General features: G+C 37.4%; 1 long non-coding RNA gene and 1 pseudogene across 1 annotated transcript in view; both read right to left on the bottom strand.

Moving 5' to 3' along the window:
- Nucleotides 1-249: 249 nt before the first annotated feature.
- LOC118604275 lies at nt 250-368 on the bottom strand (annotated as a pseudogene).
- A 4,993-nt stretch (nt 369-5,361) lies between these two features.
- LOC107501463 overlaps nt 5,362-23,365 on the bottom strand; it is a 40,875-nt gene continuing 22,871 nt past the window's right edge. The window contains exon 3 of the long non-coding RNA XR_001594773.2: nt 5,362-5,459. This is a non-coding gene — a long non-coding RNA (uncharacterized LOC107501463). The remainder of the gene's footprint in view (nt 5,460-23,365) is intronic.

Here is a 23,365-nt window from a genome sequence, read left to right as displayed (position 1 = left end):
CTACCAGCCAAAAATAACCAAGAGGAGCAAACAGAAAAACTGGCATCAGAATTAACAGAAGCACGAAAGACAAAGTTATTATAAAACAAAAATAAATATAACCTTTACCATGAAAATTATATATATATGTATGTATATATATATGTATGTATATAAAAAATAAGTCTAGAAAAGTGAAAGTGGTTGGATGTATGTGTTCACAGTGTTTCACAGTGGGAAGCCAACAAACTTTTTTTTTTTTTTTTTTAACGCCTACAACACCCAGTCTTCCTAGGTGGTCTCACATTCAAGTACTAACCAGGTCCGACCCTGCTTAGCTTCTGAGATCAAACAAGATTGGGCATGTTCAGGGTGGCATGGACATAGACAACAAACTTCTTCATATTGATAATTCAAGTCAGAGATATATGAACATATTATTTAAACTTATAATAGTCAATACCAGCAAATCTAAAAACCGGAACTACTTAAAGCAACTACATCAGGGATCATGGATTTGAACATAGAAAAACTTTAGACTCCTGCATAATCTGAGTTTTTCAAACTACATTTAGGCATGACTTTAATTAAAAATTAAACTTAGTTTAAACTTTAGAATATAATTTGCAATATACAAATGATGCATATTAGTTAACACATGCCTATGTTTAATTTTTACATAAGAAATTACATCTATTTATGCTAGAATATTCCAGGAAACTCAAAACTTATTCTTGACCAATGACCCTTTCCCAAGAGTCCACGTATATGAAGTATGCAAAGGAAGGTAAAGGAAGGCAAACAGAAGGCAAAGTCATGCTTTAGTCATAGCTATGGTCTAATTCGGCAAACCGATACTCAACACAGTGACACTAGTTATCTGAGTTGTGACACACTTGGTAAACTTTTTCCTTAAGTAACGTGGGAGTTAGTCAAGCATGCTGTGAGGCAGGCTTGCTGTTTTTTGTTTTTGGGTTTTTTTCACCTACGCCACAGTCATATCATACATGCTGATGGGACAGGTCCAATCCCAAACCCACCTGCCATCACCAAAGAATGTGATGCCTCAAAACGAAGCCCTAAAGAGGAACAATCCCCCCCCGCCCCCCGCCAAACTGGTGCAGCGAGGGGAAGCTTACCGAGCGGTAGTGAGCAGCCTGTGCCTCCTGCACTTTGCATCAGCCCCCTGTCCTTCCAGTTTCAGTCGCATGGAAGCAAACAGCAGAGAGAGAAAGGCAAGAAAGATCTTGCCCCTGCGTGTTGACCTTTTACCTCAATGGTTTTCAGCTCAAGTAGGCATTGAAATCACCTGGGAAACTCTAAGACTCCTAAGCCTGTATTACATTCCCAGAAATTGACACAATTGACCTCAAGTGCCTTGAATATTAGGTGGTTTAAAATTTCCCCAGGTGGGATATAGTTAACAATTCTGAAACTCCTTTTTTTCTGGTGTTGAATTAAAAAAAATAAAAAATAAGCAATGCATGGTAGCTGGCAGTTTTCTCAGAGAAAGAAGTTACAGATGAGCAAGAAAGGATGGCTCGCATGAAACTTGTGGTGCTGGAGTTGGAGATATCAGAATGAACTTAGCTTTACACACATTCACACACACAAATAGAGTTATAGATATGTGTTCACACACAGGCTAATGTACAAATGTGTGTTACCTAGTTCTGTTCGCTGAAAGCAATGGCGTTGCAATTGCAACAAGTATTCCTAGTTTCTATATCTTGGTTTCTTTTTACCATTTCCCAATAAAAGGAGTCACCACTCTTTGGAGAAACAGCTGCTTCTGGGGCCAGGGCAGGGAAAATACAATATCAGCCTGGAGCATCTTGTCGTATCAGAAAATACGGCAGTGTGCAAAAAAATAAAAGAATGGGCTCAAATCAAAGGGACACAGGGACGAACCCAAAAGAACTCCCAAAGGCCAATGCTGGAAATATTTGAGCAACAAAATAAACAACATAGTATTAGACTATCACCCAAAGTAAAAAAACAAACAAACAAACAAACAAACAAAAAAAAACAAAAAAAAAAACCCCACACGAGTACATATGGATATAATTGACTGAATTGACTGAATTAATAAATGGAGAGAAAGAGACAAATCTTTCTTACAGAATAGTTCCAAGTATTTCCCTTCCAGCAGGTGGAACTTAGTTTTTCCCTCACCTGCCTGAGGGTGGCTAGACTTTGTGACTTGCTTCCAAAGAACGAAGTAGGGGAAGTGAAACATAGTAACTCTATAGTGGAGGAATCTGGACACAGGTGATGAAGGTTGACATCGCCTGTGATGTCTTATGGCTATCATGGATCTTCTGATGCGCTGAGAAAGGTATTTCACCTCTATGGTACACTTTCCATAAATTTATCATTCCAGTCTAATTCTGAAAAAAAAAAAATCAGACATACCCATACTGAAGGACATTCTACAAAATACCTACTAATGCTCTTCAAGGCTGTGCAGCAAAATAAGGAAAAATAGAAACTTATAGACTAGAGGAGATTGGAAGACAAAATCTCGAGGCAATGCGGTACACTGGATTGTACCCACAAAAAGAAAAAGGACATCATGGAAAAACTGATGAAATCTGAATAAAGTCTGGATTATACTTAATAGCAACACACCAATGTTGGTTTCTTAGTTTTGACAAATGCACTGCAGTAATGTTAAGATGATAACAGGAAAGTGAAACTGAGTCAGGGGTGTATGAGAACTCCGCATTATCTCTGTAACATCTCTGTAAGTTTAAAATTATTTCAAAATACAATTGTATTTGAACATCAACAACAAAAGTATCAACAAAACTGGTGGATAACATATTGGCCAGTAATGACCAGAAAAGAACAAATGTGCACAATGAGCTTAATAACATAAAGCTGTGATAATGTGGGGAAAACAAATTCTAATTGCAGCCAAATTTAGAACCACTGTTTTGGCCCCTTTGAAAGCTTTGCCTCTAAAACATGTGACCAAATTGGGCTCTAATCTTGACCAAAGATCCCTCCTCCTATTGAAGTGGAAAGGGGAGGAGGTTTGGGGAAGTGAAAACGAAGTCTTTGAACTACTTACCACACAGGCCAGCAATCTATATCATAGTGGTGACGAAAAACTGAGGATTGTGGCTATTTAATTTTTCTTATTTTTCACTGATAGGTTTTCTTTTTTTTTTTTGGCATATTTAGGGAAACAAAGAAGAACTCAAGATTAAATCAGAAGTGGCTTACAGTGGGAAACAGTATCGATAGGAACTACACATTTCAATCATTTAAGTAGGTTCCAGAGAAACAATTTGAGGGCTTGCTGTGTATGTTCACTAGTTAATATTTCCTTGTCACAGCACATAGAAAGCATTCAGTACACATTTACTGAATAAGTGGCTTAATGTGTTCTAGTGGCCAGTGCAAAAGATTAGAAAAAAATTCTTGATCCTGAATCACAACACTCCTTATGAGATAAAATTGGCCACATACACTTTAAAAATTTGAAAAGATGTACAGTTCTGGCATAAATTAAAAAGGCATAATAGTATCCCATTTTTATTACTTTAACCAACAGTAATTGTGTACTGTACCTTGAGGGAAAGAAGAAATGCTCCTGAGATGAAAAAAACTACTTTTTGTTCCTCCAGGATTTATTTAATTTCACTTCCTGAGGTACGCAGGTATTTTCAGAAAGCACAACCTTACCTCTTCACATATCAATGAAAAATACAATTTCTTAGAGCTCAAGAATTTTTGCCATCCCCTGGGAAATGTGGTAGGGCACTTAAAAACTTGATTACTATGGCCAAATCCCTCTTGGCAGATGATCTCATGGCTTATGTTTTCTCTGGGAGAAACAAGATTGAAAACATCAGAGAGAGAGGAAAGAAGAAAGAGGAGGGAGAGTGATTAGGAATGAGTGGTGAGCTGTGAAGCAGGAAGAACCAGATGGTTCCAAATGAGAACTAAGTTTAGTTCCTTTGTCTGGAAAATTGGTCCTGGCCTAAGAGGAGGTCTGGAAAGGACAAAGGGCAAAGAAAATACCTTGAGAAGATTTGGTCTAGGACCCCTCCAAAGAAAATATTTTAGAAAAGTTGAACATCTGAGATTTGTCATTCCCCCTGGGGCCTTTCATTTTGTTGTTTCAAGCTGAGAAAAAGAGGGTTGAGGCAAGGTAGGCTCAGCACAAACAGAAGTGCTCACAGGCTGCCCACTCCCAAAATTCCTGAGCACATAGGGCAAATGTGGGAAACTGGAGTGGTGGGAAGTGTAACCCAAGGATGAACCAAGGGAACAATTTATCAACCGCAAACTAAGCATAGTATACTTTGTCTTACTACATCCTGACCATAATGGAAAAATCTTTCATTATCAGAAATAATATCTAATAAGTGGTTCCTGTTTTTCACTACTGGAAAAATTTTTCCTGACTTACAAAAATCTATGCATAAATAATGTATACAGTTTGGTGAGTTGGAGGTCAGTGTACATTCATGAAACCATAAGCACAATCTATGCCATACACCTATCCATCATCTCCAAAAGTTTCCTCCTGCACTCTATTATTTTGCGATAAGAACACTTAACAAAAGATTTGCCCTCTTAACAAATGTTATTATCAACAATTCTTTACTGAATACCCACTATGTCTCAGGCACTGTGTGAAGCGCTGGGGGTGCCAGAGCAAACGAGAAAGAATGTCACCCCTACTTTCCTGGCTTGTAGTTATCTACCAAGTAGCAACAGATTCTTTGAGAATAACATGGATTTAGCTCTCATTTCAGAATCTATAAAAGGTACAGCTCCAAATTTCTGGTAATGCAAGTCTTGGGTTCTGACCTAAACATAGACAAGGACGGGGACAAGTGTCACACGCAGGACCGAGTTATGAAAAAATGAAACATATGCCTCCACTTATCCCCATTAAGAACACAGACATGTAGGAACTGTATACGAGATAAGAAACTTAACCGATCTCTGATATTTTAGAGTTAGTATATCACTCAGCCTCAGTTTCCTGGTCTGTAAAACTGGGATAATACCTACTTTACAGAGTAGTCATTTGAATAATCATAATATGTGTCTAGTGATGAGTACACAGTTGATCTTCAAAACGGTTGATTTGTGATTTTTCCCCCTTTTCATTTTTTCACAATTAAATGGCTGATTGATGAAGTGGTAATTCTTCTGTATTTGAAAATGTTCATACCTGAGAAGATGCAATGAATAATAAGTAATTGACAGAGATAAGGTAGAGACAAATTCCCTGGGGAAGGACGAGACTGCATCTGAACTGTTTTCCAACTCTGAGATTCTATAAAATCATTGATTAGAGATTGCCATGGAACTGCGACGTCCTCTTCCTTAGTAAGCAAGTCTGGGCACTGACCTATGTTAGAGGTGCAGTTGGGTCTAGTCGATTATCAAGCATCTGATGTGGGTAGCATACTCCAGGTGCCTCCAATATGTGATGCATTCAATCCTTCCAATACCTGGTGGGAAAGAGATTTTAAAGATGTGACAAAAAAAGTCTCAAAAAATAAAAATTCAGTTAAAATTCAATTTTTAATGTAAAATTCAATATAAACTCAATGAGCAAAAGAGTGAAAATTTGAACTCAAGACTTTCTGTTAATTCAAATCCACATCTTTCCCCCTCTACAATACTCAGGTTAAGGTGCAGTTAAATTGGAACTTGATTTATTTGGCTGAACGGTTCACAGGTAATGGGTATTTTATATCTTTTGGTCCCTGATAATCAAACTTTGCACGTCCTCAGCTAATTTCATGTCAGCAAGGGCTACCCATGTTTTTCCCTGTTGCAGAGGCTACTTGAACATTATTTCACCCGTTAGGTTCTGGGAGCACAGGTGTGAGAAGAGCAAAGCCAAAAATCTAACGATTCTGTACTCCCAAAGCCTGGGGCCCTGGGCTCTCAAGCCCTTGACTGAAGACACAGTGGAAATAATGACAGGCAGCTGCATCATTTTCCATCTTTTTGAGGTTTTAGAAGGGCACAGGGTAAAGGAGGTTATTGTAAGTCATGTTTTTGTAAGTCACTGCCTTATTAGAAAAGACCTTTAAATATTTTGTCATGTCATAGTTGAACGTGAAATGTGAACTGCATTTAAATTTTCTCATCAAGTCTGAAGAAAACAATTTTGCCCAGAGGCATCCATCTGCAAAGTTAGCAAACCAGGCATCAGCTATATTTCATAATAGGCTGGAGAGAGACCCTAGAAATAAAGGCACTCCAGCAGAAGTGCTAATTCTCATTAAGTCAGCTGTGAATAGTAAGAATTCCTCCATGAGCCTGTGTCGCCCATTTATCCTGGAAAGCTCAGTCTAATATTCTCTTTTCCCAAGTGACCAACAGAGCTTAGGAGATTTGAAAACAGAGGAAACCAGCTCTTTTCAAAGGTCTGCTGGGCTCTAGTTGTTAAACTCACAACATCTAGCAGATTATTTAGACACTATTTTGCATACTGATCTCAAGCTTTGCATTAAATATTTACAGTGTCGGAGGGCATTATATGTAGAAGATAAAGCCTCCCCTACCCTCCAAAATTCTCTACTTCCATTGTCTGAGAAGTAAATTAAACCTACTCTAGAATTAGCTATGATCTATCTATGTATTGTTGGGCTATTGTGCAGTTACTATAGCAATGCCAAGTCTAAAAAAAAGCTGAAATTTCTGTCAGTACTGCAAAAATGACCCCACTTAGTAGTGTGAATTGATTGACGCTTGCCCTGTAATCTGGTAAAAGGTACAAAGGTCTCCAATCTCTTTCACTACTCTTCTTATGAAAATCAGTTGGCTCAAATAGCTTGAATTAGAGAGTATTAAAGATATACAGCAGTTTAGCTAAAAGCTCGGGCATATATTTAAGGCAGCATATTTCCTTAGAATTATAATATCAAATGATGATTCACTTATAGTGGAAGTTTAGGAATGTGAAATGGTTAGCCAGCCTCAAACGGTAGTGTGACATTTAATTTCATTTCTCAATGAGAAATTATTATTTGTTATCCATTGCAGTTATTCTGAAGCTCCAAGGAAATCAGAGAATAAAACTGTTTAGAGTCTGGGTCACATTTGAATTGGCTAGGAAATTATAAAAGCAAAATAGATGAGTTGTTATCAGATTTGATATTTTCATTATTTGAAATATGTCTAAACTCATTACTATTCTTACTACACTTTTTATCAAAGGAATTGACACATAAATTATACATCACAGCGATCTGTATATTAGAGAGTTGAGATTCACTCTTCCCTACTTGCTGATGGGAGGTGAGCTGTCAGGGAGACAAAGAACCCTGCAAGGGAAGGAGAGGAGAAATGTTTTCTTTGCTTCCACACCTGGGCCACCCAATTACTCTCAGATGTCTTCGACCAACTTCCTACTAATTTTAAAGATGTGATCCTTCTTTGCCCTTCATTTCCTCACAAGCCCTGCACCCTCGCACACCCAACACAGACCTATTCAAATTCTACTCTTCTATAAGTCCCAGATCAGATTGTTAGTTCTTTGTGATGCCGTCTCAGCTGATCCCAGTCAGTATCATTAAAATTTCTACAAATTAACTTTTTCCAAACCACAAACTACTTCTATCCTATTGTATTCATTGAATTTCCCCCAATGAATCCAATGGCCTCTTTTTAGTTTTTGGTCCTGTCAAAATCTGCATAATTTTGCACCATTCAGCAGCCATTTCTGCCCATGTTGTGATTCTGTCCTCTTTTGGTTGCCCTTCTCTCTCTCAATGCTCCTTCTCAGGCACCTTCCTGTCTTACCTTCCTTTATACATTTGTTCACTTTTCATCAAACATTGTTCATTTGTTCATTTAATAAACATTTATGTGGCACCTATCAAGTGCTGAGGATTTGCAGATGCAATGATAAAGGCGTTTTACCCTCTATCAAGAAGTTTGCAGCCTAATGGAGAAGAAAGGTCAGCAAACTAGCAACTGCAGCTTGATGATTCCTTTTGTAGACATATTTAAGTCCACTGCTAATGAGAGCATAGAAAAAGAGCTTTTAAAATCCAGTCAGAGAAGAAATCAAGGAAGGCTTCCTAGAAGAGGTGGCTTTTGAGCTGAATCTTGACAAAGGGGTAAAACCTATTTTAGATGAAGAGGATGAGTTTTTCAGGCAGGAGGAACAGCATGTGACATGGCATAGACACACGAAATAGCATGTCTGGGAAATAAGCTTGTGGATTGGGAGGCAGTGGTACAGTAGAGAAAATTATAGTCCCTAAAGTGGGGCACTTGACCACAGACAAATTACTTCATTTTTGAGAGCCTCAGTTTTGTCACTTATACAATAGGAATAATAATATCTACCTTGCAGTGTTTTGAGGGGGCAACTTAATGATAAATAACATAAGGCACCTGCATTGTACCTGGCAACATAGATTGTAGCCAGTAAATTGTAACTATGGCTGTTATAGTGTTGATGATGTGATTGTTAATTTTATGTATCAACTTGGCTGGGCTACAGTGCCTAGATATTTGGTCAAACATTATTCTGAATGTTTTCTGTGAAGATATTTTTGGGATGAGATTAACATTTAAATTGGTGGACTGGGGTAAAGCAGGTTACCCTCCCTAATGTGGGTGGGCCTCATTCAATCAGTTGAAGGCCTTAAGAGCACAAAGAACGACCTGAGCAAGAAGAAATTCTGCCAGCAGAATTCAAAAGTAAAACCCCTGAAGATCCTCGTTCCTTCATTTTTTCAGGAATTTTAAAAACACTATTGGTCCATGCCAGACCCACTGTATTAACATGGCTGTTTACTTTTCTCAACCATCCACATATCTGTTGTAGGACTCTCTGAGACTACTGAGTGCGTTAGTTGAGTGTTGAGCCTGATGTAATCCTTGGCCGTAGCTGGCAGTCTCACCCCAGTCAACCGATTTGCTGATGCATGCCATTTTTGTACTATTATTAGTCGAGAAAGGAACTCCATAGAAGAGTGCAGACCAATGAGAGGAAAGACACTCCTTCCTGGAAAACTAATGAGGGTGAATGGCATAGCCTGTTTCCATATGGAAGAGCAGCACATTGGAAAGAGCATAGTTCGAGGTTCAAAGGACTCAGGTTAAGAGTCAACCTCTGCCACTTCATAGAAGTATAGCTTCTAGGGCTTTATTTGCTTTTCTGAACCTTAGTTTTCTCATCTGTAAAATGGGGCTAATAATGTATTCTCCATAGGGTTTTAGCTCAAATGAAAGATAACATGTGTAAAAACCTAGTCGACTGCCTAACTCACCTGGGTCACTACTCTGGTTGTTGTTCCTATGCAAAGAATATCACAGGGAATCAGAGCCATAGAATTTAAAGGCATGTAATGTCTTCTAATCCTACTCTTTTAAGAAGCACAAAGTCTTTGCTTCAAACTGTCATTTTCATTCATTAACATTAATAGTATTACCTAATACTGTTTGAGTACCGACTATGTGTTAAGCTCTTGTATTTAACGCTCACTCTGAACATATGAAATGAGTACTATTAATAGCTTTAAAACTGAGAACTTGGAGGCTCAGGAAAGTTCCATCACTTGCCCAAGATGACATTTTATGTCGTCTCCCATGTTCTAATTCCGAAGGTCAGTTTTGCCACCAACACAAGTCCTTCCTTTCTTGGTCTTTCTAAATAAAAACCAGGCCAATGGAACACACACATCTTCCAGGAATATAAAGCCCCTGCTGATATGAGAGCCACAAAAAAAGTAAACACACCTGACTCAGCCTTCTGTTTTTTGACCTCTTTTGATTCTAGCTCTGTTCCACCAAATTCAGAAGCTACGACAATTTTAAATGCCCTTGGCTTTTTCTGTGACGATGTGCAATAGGGCACTCTTTCTGAAATCTCCATCTTAGGGATTCTTGTTTAAGGTTCCACTTCAGAATTTTGTAAGTTGACAATATTCAATTGGGTTATTCCAGTGTAGGTCTAGCGGTGACACTGTTATAGGTGCAGCTGTGAAAAATAAATAGGGAATTCTAGGGACAAGGTGACCCTGGCAGAGCCCTTTGGGGAAGTGTCTGCTTAGAGGGATGCTAGGGGTCAGCTCAGCCTAGAAGGAGGGAGCAACACATGTTTGAGGATCTGTAGACAGGCAGAGTCTGGGTGGTGAGGGCAGACAGCAATTCTATAGGGACCTCCTGTGTTTCAGCTTCAGGGTTTCTGATTATCAACAGGGTTAGTGGTCTGGCTCTTGGGGGAAAGTGTGTCTGGCTTATACCAGCAATATACACTCTATAAATATTTGTGGGATCAATGAATAAAAGTAGCGGAGGAAGGGAGATTAATGCGAAGACAAGGATAATGATTTTGCTGGCAGCAACAGCTAAAAAGGGGACAATTTTGGAGTCACAAACAGAGAAGGAGGTGACTCTTTGGGTCAGGAGGCCAGTCTATAAAAACATGACACAAAACTTCATTGTAAGTCATGGATGCAAAAGTGGATGAATTCATTCATAAAAAATTTACAGTGTTTACAACTGTGGGGTGTGAATGATAGGCAGTTTCAGTTCCTCCTTTTTGTTTAATATTGTCTTATTATTTCATTTTCTTCTTCAGGTTTGTTAGAGTTTACATAAACATTATGCTTGGGTCTGTGGCATATTGCAATTAACTCTGATAAAGCCTTTGTCTTTTCTCTCATGGGGACCTGACTGAAATCTGTAGGTTAGCGGAGGCTTAATGGGGAGACTTTTTCTTAACTTACCTAAGGTTTGCTTAACTCCTTTTATCCACATCATTCAACAGTTGACAAATGCACTTTTATTTTTGTAAATTTATTTTTTATTTCTTGCAAAATTTTTTAAAATTAAAATATGGTTGACATACAGTATTATATCAGTTTCAGCTGTACAGCATAGTGCCTTGACATTTATATACCTTATAAAATGATCACCACTTTAAGTCTAGTAACCATCTGTCACCATACAATGTTATTACAATGTTACTGGCTATATTTCCTATGCTGTACACCTTTCTTAATGAATCTTTTGGTCAGTTCTTCACAGCTCTTGGTGCTTTTCTTGGCTCTCCCAGACATCATTTAGGAAAGGGAGACTCACACTAACCAGTTCTTAGAATGGACAACCCCATGGATAACAAAATCCTATTAAATTTCAGTAGCTATTACAGATACTTATAACACTATTATAAGAAAAGCTGTTTCCCAGTCCAAGCAATTGAAGAATATTGTTGACTTTGCCAACGAAATGAATCTAGCACAAACCTTGTGTTTAGTATTTTCTTCCTTCTTTGTTTTGTCTTCTTGCTTTTAGCCTTGGAGATGGTGTCACCTAGGGACTGAGGCCAACCTCTTGGTGTTCCGCAGGATAAAAAGGCCTGAGGACAATGTCTTTTGACACTGAAGAATGTTTAAAGTTGATTATTTCTGAATGTGCTGTTGTACACTGAGCAATTACGGAACACCCTGCTGACGCCCTTTTTGCTTGGACTGTGTCTGGCTCTAATTTGTCTGATGTTTATCTACATTAAGCTTCTCTCTTTCTTTCTTTACTTCTTTTGTAAGTAAAATATCTGAAGAAATTAGAGGTGAAGAATCGGAACAGGGAGGAACATGTAAGGATAGTTTTCTGTATAATTACTATAATTCAAAGAACTGATGTTGTGGGGAGAGCCCACTGCTTTTCCTGGAACCTAAAAGTCAGGCTTGTGTGTAAACAATTTGGAATTCAAGGAATTTCCATTTTTAAAGAATAAGTCCTACTGTGGTCACCAGCCACATTTTACAGTGAACTCTCCATAATCTTGGTCTAGGAGTGACCAGAGTTCAAAGGATAAAGTAGTAGGTTTGGTCTTTGCTTCCTCTTGGTTTCCCCTTTCTACCCCATTTTTTTTTTTTTTCTCCAAGGCACTCCTTCCTTCATCAAGACCTGTCCCCTGGAGAGAACTGATATCAGGCATTTATACCTTAATGGGAATGAAAATCACTGTGTTGGCTCTTGTGGGCATTTTGAACCTCAAGTCTCATTTTATATCATAAAACAGCACTCTGAAAAAGCATTTAGGAAAAGATAAGAGTCAAGTCTGATGAAAGCTGATTAATTCCCTGTGTCTGTTCAAGTGGCACGTGTTATGTTCAGGTATGAGTAAATGAGAAAAGCAAGGCTGTAATATAGCTTTCTGTATACAAAAAGAGTTACTCATTAAGAAAAGGACACATGTTTATTAATTTATGTTTCATGCTCACAAACCAAGTGCAAAAGCAAAAATTAAAGGAAATGTAAACTGTAGGTATGAACTAGAATTTTAATTTCTTTCTTTTTTCCCCCACTTCGAAGTGAGAAGCAACACCAAGCTAAATATATTTTTATACCTAGAAGAAAGTGATTATTATATATACATCTCTGTATCTATGTATTTTTTTTTTTTGGTCAGGTTTAATAATAATATGTTTCTCTTTCCCCTTCACACCTGATAAAAAACTTTGATATTTTCTCATTCTCTCTCTATTCTCTTCCTCTCTCCACCACCCCTCACCCCCTGCCACTCTCTCACCAGACCACTAATAAAAACTTCTTTGAATGCTGAATTTCTGGGTCTTTATAATACAGAAAGGAAGTGCATCAGAAATGGCCAGTTCCACTTTCAAGAGTAATAATTTTAAGAAAAATGATGGAGGCCAAAGAAAGGAGAAGTGAGGAAGACTAGAGGGTAGAAAGGAAAAATAAGGAGGGGTTGAGAAAAAGGTTTCGAAGCACAGCATTGGGAAAGAGAATTTTAAGAAGTAAATTGGGGTTCTCTATATTGATGTCCTTTGAGAGAAGAGAATAAAGATATTGATTCATTTTGGTTATTACTACAGTGTTTTCCTTTGAATATAAAATAGTAATAAGAAAGAACCATGATAAATCCTCCTACATATAATTAGAGCTTCGCAAATGCTTGTATTTATATTCTGTATTTCATGTAATCAGAGATGACCATCTAATCTGTGATGAATGATTTTACACGTGATCTTAGTCAAAAGGCCAAGGAACAATGTGATGATTGATTTTAAGATGCACTATTATTTCATGTACCTACATTTAAAAAAAAAAGAAAAATACTTCCAATTATTATTTTAACAAGTCATCAGTTGTGAATTAGTTACATCTCTTTCAGAGAAGTTAAAATGTGAAAAATTCGTGTATCAATAAAAGAATATGTAATATTCTAGAATAAAATACACCAAAATATTAAGAATACTTATCACTAGATTTTAGAATTACAAGCTATTTTTGTTTTCTTTATACTTTTATGTATTTTCAAAGTGTTTTACTTTGATCATAAGTTACTTTCCTAATCAGAACCCAAAACATGGTTCAGACGTAGCTTTGCTAGAGATTCACAAAGAATACAGCCCTTTGCTTCTGGGAACTTCTGTTCTCATTGGCAAAATCCTACAACTGCTCCCTACCACAAACAGATTACTGTGTTCCGAGGTCCAGCAAGAGTCTGAAATTATTGTTAAAGTTTGTTCTCTAGATTTCTCAGGACCTAATGAGTGTCCTTGCCAATAAAACAAACATAATTTTACTTAACATAAATTATTTGTGTGCATCTATCAATGTAGGCATACCCAAAATGGGTAGGCTAATTTCAAAATAGTGCAGTCAAAAATTTCTTTTTAACGGCTAGTAAAATGTTACAGTTTATCAGTGTTCCTCAGGCCTCTCTACCTCTTATGCTTTCTTTAGCTCATCTAATGGTCCTGTGGATTCAAGGTGTGAAGATTCTGCCATGTAACTAGAAGGTCTAACTCCTGCCCCCATCCACACTGATGTATTCTTCCAGAAACCTAGGATCAGCTGGTAAAAGGGTACATATGCCATCTAATGTGAGACAGAAACTTAAACAGGGAAAAGCTTTCCTATTTCCTATAGCAGGATTTCCAGCATGCACCAAGCTGTGTTTGCCTGAAAATACAGATGAATTTGCATCAGAAAGGTAACTTAGGAGGGAGGAGGATAGTGACTGCATTACCGAAAAACTTTCACCCAAATCATCATCCTTTAATGATTTTTAAAGATTATCATCAAAATAGCTTTAGAAAAAAGTATCTGAAATATGTAATAAAAAATTAATAGTCAGACAGTGAGATATGCAGTCAAAGGGTGGTGGCCGTTTTATGTGCTTGCTCCCAACCAAAAGTGCTCTCACTCCCAGGGCTGTCAGAACTTCCCTTTGCTTATGGTCTGGGCATGTCTGGAGGGCCTGGAGGGCTGATCCCCAGAGTGCCGAATAGGAAAGACTCATTCATCCGGAAGAAGGAGTTGGGTTCACAAGTTCAAGCCAAGAAAAATAGGATGGAGTCAGAGGGCAGAGGTAATTTTGAGTACAATGTATTGTCTGCTTTTCAATGTCCTCTGGATCATCCCATGCAAAGTCGTGAATTGTTTCTGGAGTTTACTTCAGTTAAGAGGAAGTTTAAAGAAACAAAAAAAAAACTCTAATGAAACCTTAGTAAGATCAGGAAAGCAGAAGGCAACGCTATTTGTAAGGGTGTGTGCAAGTAGGGATGAAGGAAACCTTCTTGACTTGAGGAGGCCTTTGGAATGGGGAACAGACAGGCTTACATTTCAACTGCAGATGAGAAGCTGGGGAGTTGAGACCTGGGGCAGCCTCTGCACAAGAAGATCTGCCTTACAAAAGAGTTACCTCAATAAGTTGAACAGCAGCAGAGAGGACAGAACTTAACTTGCAGCCTAGAAGGTAGGGTAGAGAACGTGTGATGCATTCCTAAGGAAGATTGCAGAGGCGGTCAGAGGTGGTCAAGACAGGCTGGTGTCGCACAAATATCAGAGGACAGAACGAGAGAAATGTCATTTTGTTTCTCTTTTAATGATACTGTTGTAACATATAGAATTTGGGTTATACACTCATAGTACTCCCCTAAATTTCTTGCAGAGTGACTCCTGACTTTACATTTAATCACTGAGGATAGAAACTGTATCTCTCCAGTGACTTTGTCCTGGGGTAGTGCTCTGTGTCAGAGATAAGGCTCATTGCTGGACACTGCCCCTGTACTAGTGCATGAGGCTGCAGGACTTCAGGGTTCTAAACTTGGCAACCTTCACACACATAATTAAGAGTGCCCACATTTGCCTGGGTTCCTCGACCTTCAGAAGAAATCTCTTCTTAAGTCAGTATTCTAAGTTCCCATTTGATGAAGCTTGGGAAGTCTTTTTTTATTTTTTTTTCTAATGATCGTCGATTTCTAAGCATTTTTCTGGGAATTTTCAAGGAACATTTAAATACTCTACAATTTGGCTCTGGTTTTTTGTCACCTGAGAAGAGAGCTACAATACAGAATCACTCTTTCTAGGGCCCTTGGAAATGCCCTTCCACGGTGTTATTTTCGTGACATCAGCCTGCCACCAGGTCCCAGAGCTAAGCTGACCTCCTCTTAGAGCAATGTCTTTGATCAGAGGTTTAATCAGAGCCAATGTTGAGGCTCAATAGCTCACAGATCCAGGGAAGAGAATGTGATTCCCTCCTCTGGGCTAAGGCCATTTTCTCTCCTCAGATGATTGACAGAGGAGACATAGATATTCTTTGGGGAATGTCCTGCTCTCGTTTATCCCAAATCATGGGATAAGGCGAGTGAACTATTTGACAAGAGTTATTATGGTTAGAAGTATGCCACTTTTGAAAGGTTTTAGACTAGGAGAGAGTGGGTGTTGGCAAATATCACTCAGTCTGTTTTATGATCTAGCCACCACCATGAGGTGAAGACATGCCAGATTTGGTGCCTCATCTTTCCTGCCACAAACTTCAACCAGTCTTAGTTTTCAATTTCTTGTAGGTTAGCCTTAGACATAACTTACTCTCTCTCTCTCAAAAACAAAACAAAACAAAACAAAAAATAAAACAAAATAATGCAATGCAATTTTTGTAGATAGAAATAGATAGAAATAAACAAAAACATCTTAATCTGTAAAAATATAATAATACATCTAATTTATTACTAGTTTCTGGTCAGAAACAGTGTTCTCCAAGAGCAATGGGTGGATACTTGTCTTATAGCTGCATAACTAAAAGCACCTGCCCAAAAGGCCTTTCGCAAAGAAAAATTCTGGATTTACTACAGAATAAAAAATTTTGCACTCAAAATAGCAGTGTCTAGCTTTGATCATTTAAATTTCCATCCTCTACTGGCATCTTCCTTACAAAACATAAATTAATAGATACATCAAATAAGACCTTGAGAGGCTGTTCAGTTTTAAACAATTCTAAGGCATATCTGAATGATTCTGATTAAGGATACTCTACTAAAATAAATATTTGGATAAAAGTAGTGCTCTTCTGGCTTGCTTCATTTCCAGAATGTTCTGAATTAGGATCTATGAGGAGGAAGAGAATAAGCACTTGGATTTCATTCTGGAATAACTTTCTCATAAGCCAGGAGAACTCTGTAAACTAATAAATATTTCTATACCCACTAATTTCACATTTAGAAAAAGGCTTTTTTTCTTGTCTTTTAAATTTTTCTTTGGAAAAAAATATTTTAAATCCTCCTGAATATTTTTAATATTCCAATTCTTAGCATAATCCTTTGAATTTCTACTTTCTGGCTTCTCTTGGCCTCATGTTTTCTATTTGATCATCCACAGTTCCAATCTAGTAAAAAGTTTAGCCAGACTGAACTAGTTAAAACTATGGAAATGCTATCTAGGTGGAGTTTTCCAATTTAGTGATCATCATGACATGAAGAGAACTTCTTAGGTTATGCCACCAGGACCCCTCGTGGCCTTGGAGATAAAGTCTCAGCATCTTATTTTTATTCACTCAGATTTCACTCTGCTTCCATTTTTGTTTCTCCAGGTCTCTTTCGTTTCTCTGTTTTTTTGCCTACCACCTAGACCATGATTTATCTCCTAGACAATTATATTGCTGCCCGATTTTATTGTATTAAACATATATACAATGTTTAATTGTAATTCCCCTTCCCTTTCCTACATTAGTTTTCTCTTATTTTCTCCTTCACCTAGTAAAGACCTAGAGAAGACAAGGGAGTCAGCCATATGAAAGCACGTCTGGTGAGAAAACTTTCCAAAAGAGGAAACAGCAAGTTCTAATTCCTGAAGAGGAGCATGGTATGGCTGGGCTGGATTGAGCAAGGCAAAGGTGGAAAAGATGAAGTGAGGGATCAACAAGATCTTTGTAAGCCATGTAAGGGCCTTGGCTTTTACTCTTGAGTAAGACGCAAAGCCATTGGAGGATACCGAACAGGTTTAGCCTTCAATTTTAAGAGGCGCACACGGGCAGATATATTGAGAATATACTATGAGCAACAAAGACGGAAAGGCACTAGAGTGAGAGCCAACTGAAATAACACGGGATAGGAATAATGGTGACGTTAGACTAGGTTAGTAGCAGTTGAGATTAAAGAATTGTTTGAATTCTGGATATATTTTGAAAGTAGAGCTCACAGGCTCAGAGGACAATAGAATGTGTGTGGTGATAATAAAAAGAGAGTTATCATGGACAAATCCAAGATTTTGGCATGAGAAACGGAAAAAAAAAAAAAAGGAGTTGCCATTAACTGAAATGGGAATGGCTCAGGACAGAACAAATTTGAGAAAAGAATGAGATCAGAAGCTTAGTTTCTTTGGATATATTCCCACCGGCATTCTTAATAGATATCTAAGTAAAGGCATCAAATAGCGGGTGAGTTTACAGGTCTGAGATTCAGGGGAGTGTTCCATGTTGCAACATACAGATAGTATTTGAGGACGAGAGAATGAATGAAATTACCAAAAGAGTAAGGGTATAGATAAAAAAGAGAGGTGGTCCATGGACAGTCCGCTAATCTATCCAATTGTTTTCATGAATTATGTCCCATTACTGTAAATGTCTCACTGGCATAGTCTGTCCTTTCTTTAAGAAAAAATGCCTGGAGAATAAACATCCCATCTGGGTTATTTTTTTCTTCCACAAAGCACACACATTCATTAGAAGCGATCCCAACACAGTTGGGTGTTTGCTTCTGTGTCTTTGTGTTTGTACATTTTTTCCTTCTAATTTTGAAATAAGTTGAGCTCACCAGATTGACTAGAAGGGTAATGTTTTGTAGGATCAAAATATATCAAGATTTTTTTGAAGAAATAAAATAAGTTAATTGATAAATATAGAGAAAGGGTACAGTCTCTGAATATTGTGGAGAAACTGGTGACACAGAGAGAGGGATTCTGCTGAACGTGTTCCTCTTGCTGACCCTTGTTGTAGCCTAACCAGATGGAGGAAACGCTCAGCTGACTGCAAAGCACCACTCCTGGTTGCCTTGGTTACGGGCAACTCACACAAGCAAATGAAATACATGGTGATTAGCAGTGGAGCAACAGGTGACTTAGCACTACCTTGGGGAAGGTGGTATGGCAGGAAACAAATGAGGACAGGAGACAAACTCACCGAAATTAACAAGGACAACATTGGGGCTCCCTGTTCAGGAATCTCTCAGTGTTACAGAACTTCTTATATGGTCCATGAGCCTTAGTCAGCCTCAATGCAGATAGCCTGCAGCATTGCCACGCTGGTCCTATCCGATACTATTTATGAATAGAAGGGCACCATAGGGAAAACATGGTGGGTGGGTGAACAAAATTATATTTACAAATCTTCTTTCTTCTTACAAATGGAAGAGAAAATTATGAAAAGCACATAGGCATTTTAGCATTAATTTCCTTGTAAATCTCTGTGGGTACATACTGCCAGTTATTAGCTATGCATTATTCCAAGGTAAAATAAAATAGAAAATAAATCATTTAATAGGTCTATGCTCATGGTTCTGATTGCTTAAAATTTCATAATAAATTCAAATCTCACAAGTAACATAGGTAAAATGTAAGGAATGAGAATGTTACTCCCAGTTTAGGGATTTGGTAGGTTGATCTGAAACAACTCAGACTTTCTTTGGAAGCTTGGGCATGAAATTAACTCTCTCTTCCTTGCCTCCAGGACCTCTCTGGGTTAATGAAGCCCAAGGAAGAAGCCTGCACACTTGCTGTGAGGGTCGTGGCACAGCTTCCAATATGGAGCTATCAGAAGCCAGTGAGTAAGGGCGGAACAGCTGGGGCTCCGTCTTGAAGCATTCAGAACCAATTTGATTTTTATTCTTCTTCCTGGTACAAAGATACTTTGAGAGCTATAATTTGGACATTCCAATATTGGATTTACAGGAATCTTAAAATGCTTTGAGGGTTGGATCGAGGAAATAAAGGGAGCAAGGAAACAAGAAACCATGATTCTGTTTCGAAAGTCGATCCTCTGCCACCTGGACAGAGCATTCATGAGGGGGAAATGATGCATAATGTAGATGTGGGCCAGCGAAACTGGGAAGTAGTTTCAGGGGAGGAAGAAGACGAGCTGGTTATAGAGCACTAGGAGAGAATGCCAGATCTGAAACATGCATCCACAAGTGATAGTCACATTGGCCCCTTTGCTGGTACAAGAGCAGAAGCTCCAGATAGTAGTACAAGCAGATGGCATTTCAATTTTTATTCTTGCCAAAATAATAAACTCAGCATTTCAAAGCTCTAAAAGCTTTTCAAATTATTCATCTTCAGGTACTTGCCCAAACATCAATTCTTCCTGTTAATGTTTGTGGCGAGAAGAGGAAGTACCTCATCGCTAAATAAAGCCCATAGATAGACAATTACCACAGTACATTAGGGATGTTCTGTTTAAGGGAATATTCTAAATAAATGGTGTATCTCCACCATGATACAATATGTCTCTTTCCCTGTACAATCTGAACAAGAATACCAACAGACCTGCTTTCTCAGAAATGGCATTAATAACTGCTCAAAAGAAAAATCCATGTGTGTTGAAGCTAACTGCTTCGAGAAGACTCAAAGCAAACAAAAGCATTTCAAAATCAAAGGCAGAATTTTATTTTATATAAATTATATGGAAGGAAGCAGAGAGTATTTATTTAAGGCTTGACTTTGTTGCATATATACTTGCAAAGAGAAAATATTAAAAGACACCATCTTTGTCAAGCTATTTTTTTAACGGGGATATTATACTCATGTAACCTACACACTCTTTATGCAGCAAGCATTGATTGGCTGCTTTTTATTATTCTCTTTATTAAGGGTCTGTATATCCACTTTATAATATGGTACCACTCGTATTATAATCAGACTTCATGCTGATTGCTTCATTACACCTTCTTGCCGCCTGAGAGAACTTAACATTTTCTGCCTAAATTCAAGCAGTGAAACTTATACAAATTTTTCCTATTTAGAAATTACTGCAAATACTTATTATTTAGATCTCATTTGGATCTATATGTCTTTTTATTTAGAGGCATTAAACATATATCACTATATCATGAACTAGATTTTTTAGATACTTTATATTTGACTAAAACTGGATTCTTTTGTGATTTTATGTATTTCATTTTATGTATTTAACAACCTTATTCTGAGAAAGTATTCACAGGTACCACCTGAGTTTCAGAGAGGTCATGGCACAAGAAAAGGTTAAGAATACTGATATCTTTTTTTGAAGTTTCTGATTGTTTAAAAATATTTTCCTCTTCTCTTTGTTTTTGGAGGACTTTTTTTTTTTTTTTTTTTGATGGTCACTAAACTCTAGGTTGCCTATTATTTTCTTTCTGCATATTGAATATATCCATTGTCTTTTGGCTTTCATTATTGCTATTGAGAAGTCACTGTTAACCTAATTTTCGCTACTTTAAAGATAGTCTTTTTTCTAACTGCTTTTGAAATTTCTTTCTTTAATTTACACTTTCAGTGTAATGGGTTTAAATGTGCTTTTCTTTCTTTATTTGTTTGTATTCTTGAAGCCATAGCTTGATGTCTTCAATAGTTCTGGAAACACTCTGAAAATTATCTTCAAATTTTGCCTCTGTTCCATTATCTTATTTCTTTCAGAGACCTTCTCACTCTATGCTCTGTGTTTTCCACCCTTTTTTTCTGTATTTTATATCTTTTTTTTTGTCTACCCTTGCATTATTTGGTTATTTTCTTCTGGTCCTTCTCCAGATCTAATTATTTCTTCAGCTGTGACTAATCTGTTATCATTGTCCACTGAATTCTTAACTTGGGTTACAGTATTTTATAAATCTTTTTTCTGGAATTTTGGTTTGCTTTATTTCCAAATCTTTTATGTCACTATTCCAGACTCCTCGAGTTACAGTTATTTTCACTATTCTACTTTCGCTCCTCTAATCACGTTTTCTTTCCCTACATTACTATAAGAGTTACATGTAGATTAAAAGGCACAATTAAGCTTTACTTTAAAAAATAAGTTTAAAAACATTGAGGGATTACATTAAGTAGAACTTGGGTTAGTGGAACTTCTCTCTGGGCCTCAAATTCTTCATCTGTAAAATGAGGAGATTGAGAAAGATCAGTAGCTTCCAGAAATTTTAGATTTTACAGGTCAGTAAAATTTCCACAACTAATTTGGTATGCATTAAAGGGTCCTCAAATTTTTTAATGTTTCTAAATGAGGATATTAGCAAAACAATCCTTATCGTTATTTCAGAAAACAAAGGGCATTTAATAAAATAAAATTTAAAATAATGACTGATGATTTCAAAAGAAAATCAGCTTGTATCTGTTACATATTCTTAGTTTTCTCATTTCTGCAGATCGGTCCTGAAAGAGCGAGTCCTTAGACGCAAGTTTTGAAACCAGAGGAATTAAGGATTTAAAGTTCCTCCCAGAGTTTACATTCTCTGATTTCTAAAATGAAATACTAATTATGTAGAGTTGCTAATGAACACAACAAGAGATCCAGAAGGGAGAAAATATGGCCTAACTTTGTTGAGCAAAGTTCCACTGCAAAGTCAGGACTTTCACTGGAACTGGACTAATTTGGCCTAAGAATGATCTGGAAAGTTTTTAAAGATCCCAGGCTCAGGCCAAAGCCATCTTAATTTAATTGGCCTGGGCTGGATCCCAGGTGACTCAGATAAGCAGCCAATGCTGAGAACCACTGTGGAAACCTCATGGGCTTTGAACTCAGAATGTTTGAAATTTAGGACTAATCCTCTTACTTACTTATTTGGTGACCTTGGCAAGTCATTTGAACTTTCTGGCCCTTAGTTTCCTCATCTGCAAAGCAGGGACTGTAAAACTTATTTCCTGACTCAAATAAGATTAAATGAGATAATATATAAAAACCCTTTGTAAACCATAGAATATGGTGTAATAATGTGATAATGTCATTATCATGCATTGTCTCAATGAAGGCAAAGAAGCCAAAGAGAGCCTAGTGTGGATACAAGCCTGACTGTAAATGCGAAATGGTGAAAAATTAAGGTTGATTGAACCTTAAGTGTTTGGCAAAGAGGTTTCAACTTAAAGCAAAAGTTTTGTATGACTTACTAGGGTGTTGAAAATCTTCATGCATAAGAGCTATGATTGGGTATCTTTTTAAAAATTGGGTACTGCGACTCAATTTAGCGCTGGGTGTTTTATCTATATTACTTGTAATCTTCAAAATAGCCCTAAAAAAGATCTTATTATCATTATTTTACAAAGGGGAAAACACTTCAGGAAGCAAAAGGACCATCCAAAGGTTACCCAGCACACAAAATGCAGAACCGGGATTTGAACTCAGGTCTCTCTTGCTCTGATCCTATGCTCTTTTTGTATGTTAGAACACCAGAGTGGCAACTCAGTTCTGGTTTAGTCAACAGTCACTTTAATACCTTATTTTGTAAGAGAAGTTGAAGACAAAAGTGTATTTTAAGCCAAATAATGCAAACTAGGTGAAAGTATGACCTGCAGGTAGACACAGCCATGGTGTTTGGTATGGCCAAAATTTATAAGATGGAGCTGATCTAGGAGAGTCTTTCTTCCCTCTCCCATCAGATAATCCTCCAATTAGGGAGGTTTTCTTCGTTTCATTCTCAAGAGTTTCACTAGCAACTAAAACAAAATAACAGATTATTTGGCAGCAGTTCAAAATGTTCCCTTTGCAGGTATATTTGCATTTTAACAGGTGATTCACCAAGCTTGAAATACCCAAACAAATGAATCACCTGTTATGAAATTCAAGAAATTAAGGTCAGCAGCTGGGGAAGATATTTTAGTACAAAATACTTTTATTGAGAGACTCTGGAATCATATCCCCAAAATATAAAAGAAAATATAAAGTTTATTTCTATAAATAGTGGTTTGTTAGGAAGAAAAAGAAAAGAGAGATGAGAAACATTTCAGGACTGAATAGTTAGGCTTCAATGAAAGTAAGGATGTCACTTTCACAATTTCAGATACAGAAGTAACCACAGAAGTCTGAAGCTAGTGTCATGATCTAACCATGACTCTGATTTCTGAAATAAACTACTAATTATGACTCAAATAGTGAGTGTTCAATGCTCTAGAGTGA

This window comes from Rousettus aegyptiacus, unplaced genomic scaffold (assembly GCF_014176215.1).
Source record: "Rousettus aegyptiacus isolate mRouAeg1 unplaced genomic scaffold, mRouAeg1.p scaffold_m13_p_6, whole genome shotgun sequence".
Taxonomy (NCBI): domain Eukaryota; kingdom Metazoa; phylum Chordata; class Mammalia; order Chiroptera; family Pteropodidae; genus Rousettus; species Rousettus aegyptiacus.
The sequence above is the reverse complement of the archived record's forward strand: the minus strand, read 5'-3'. Positions and strand labels throughout refer to the sequence as shown.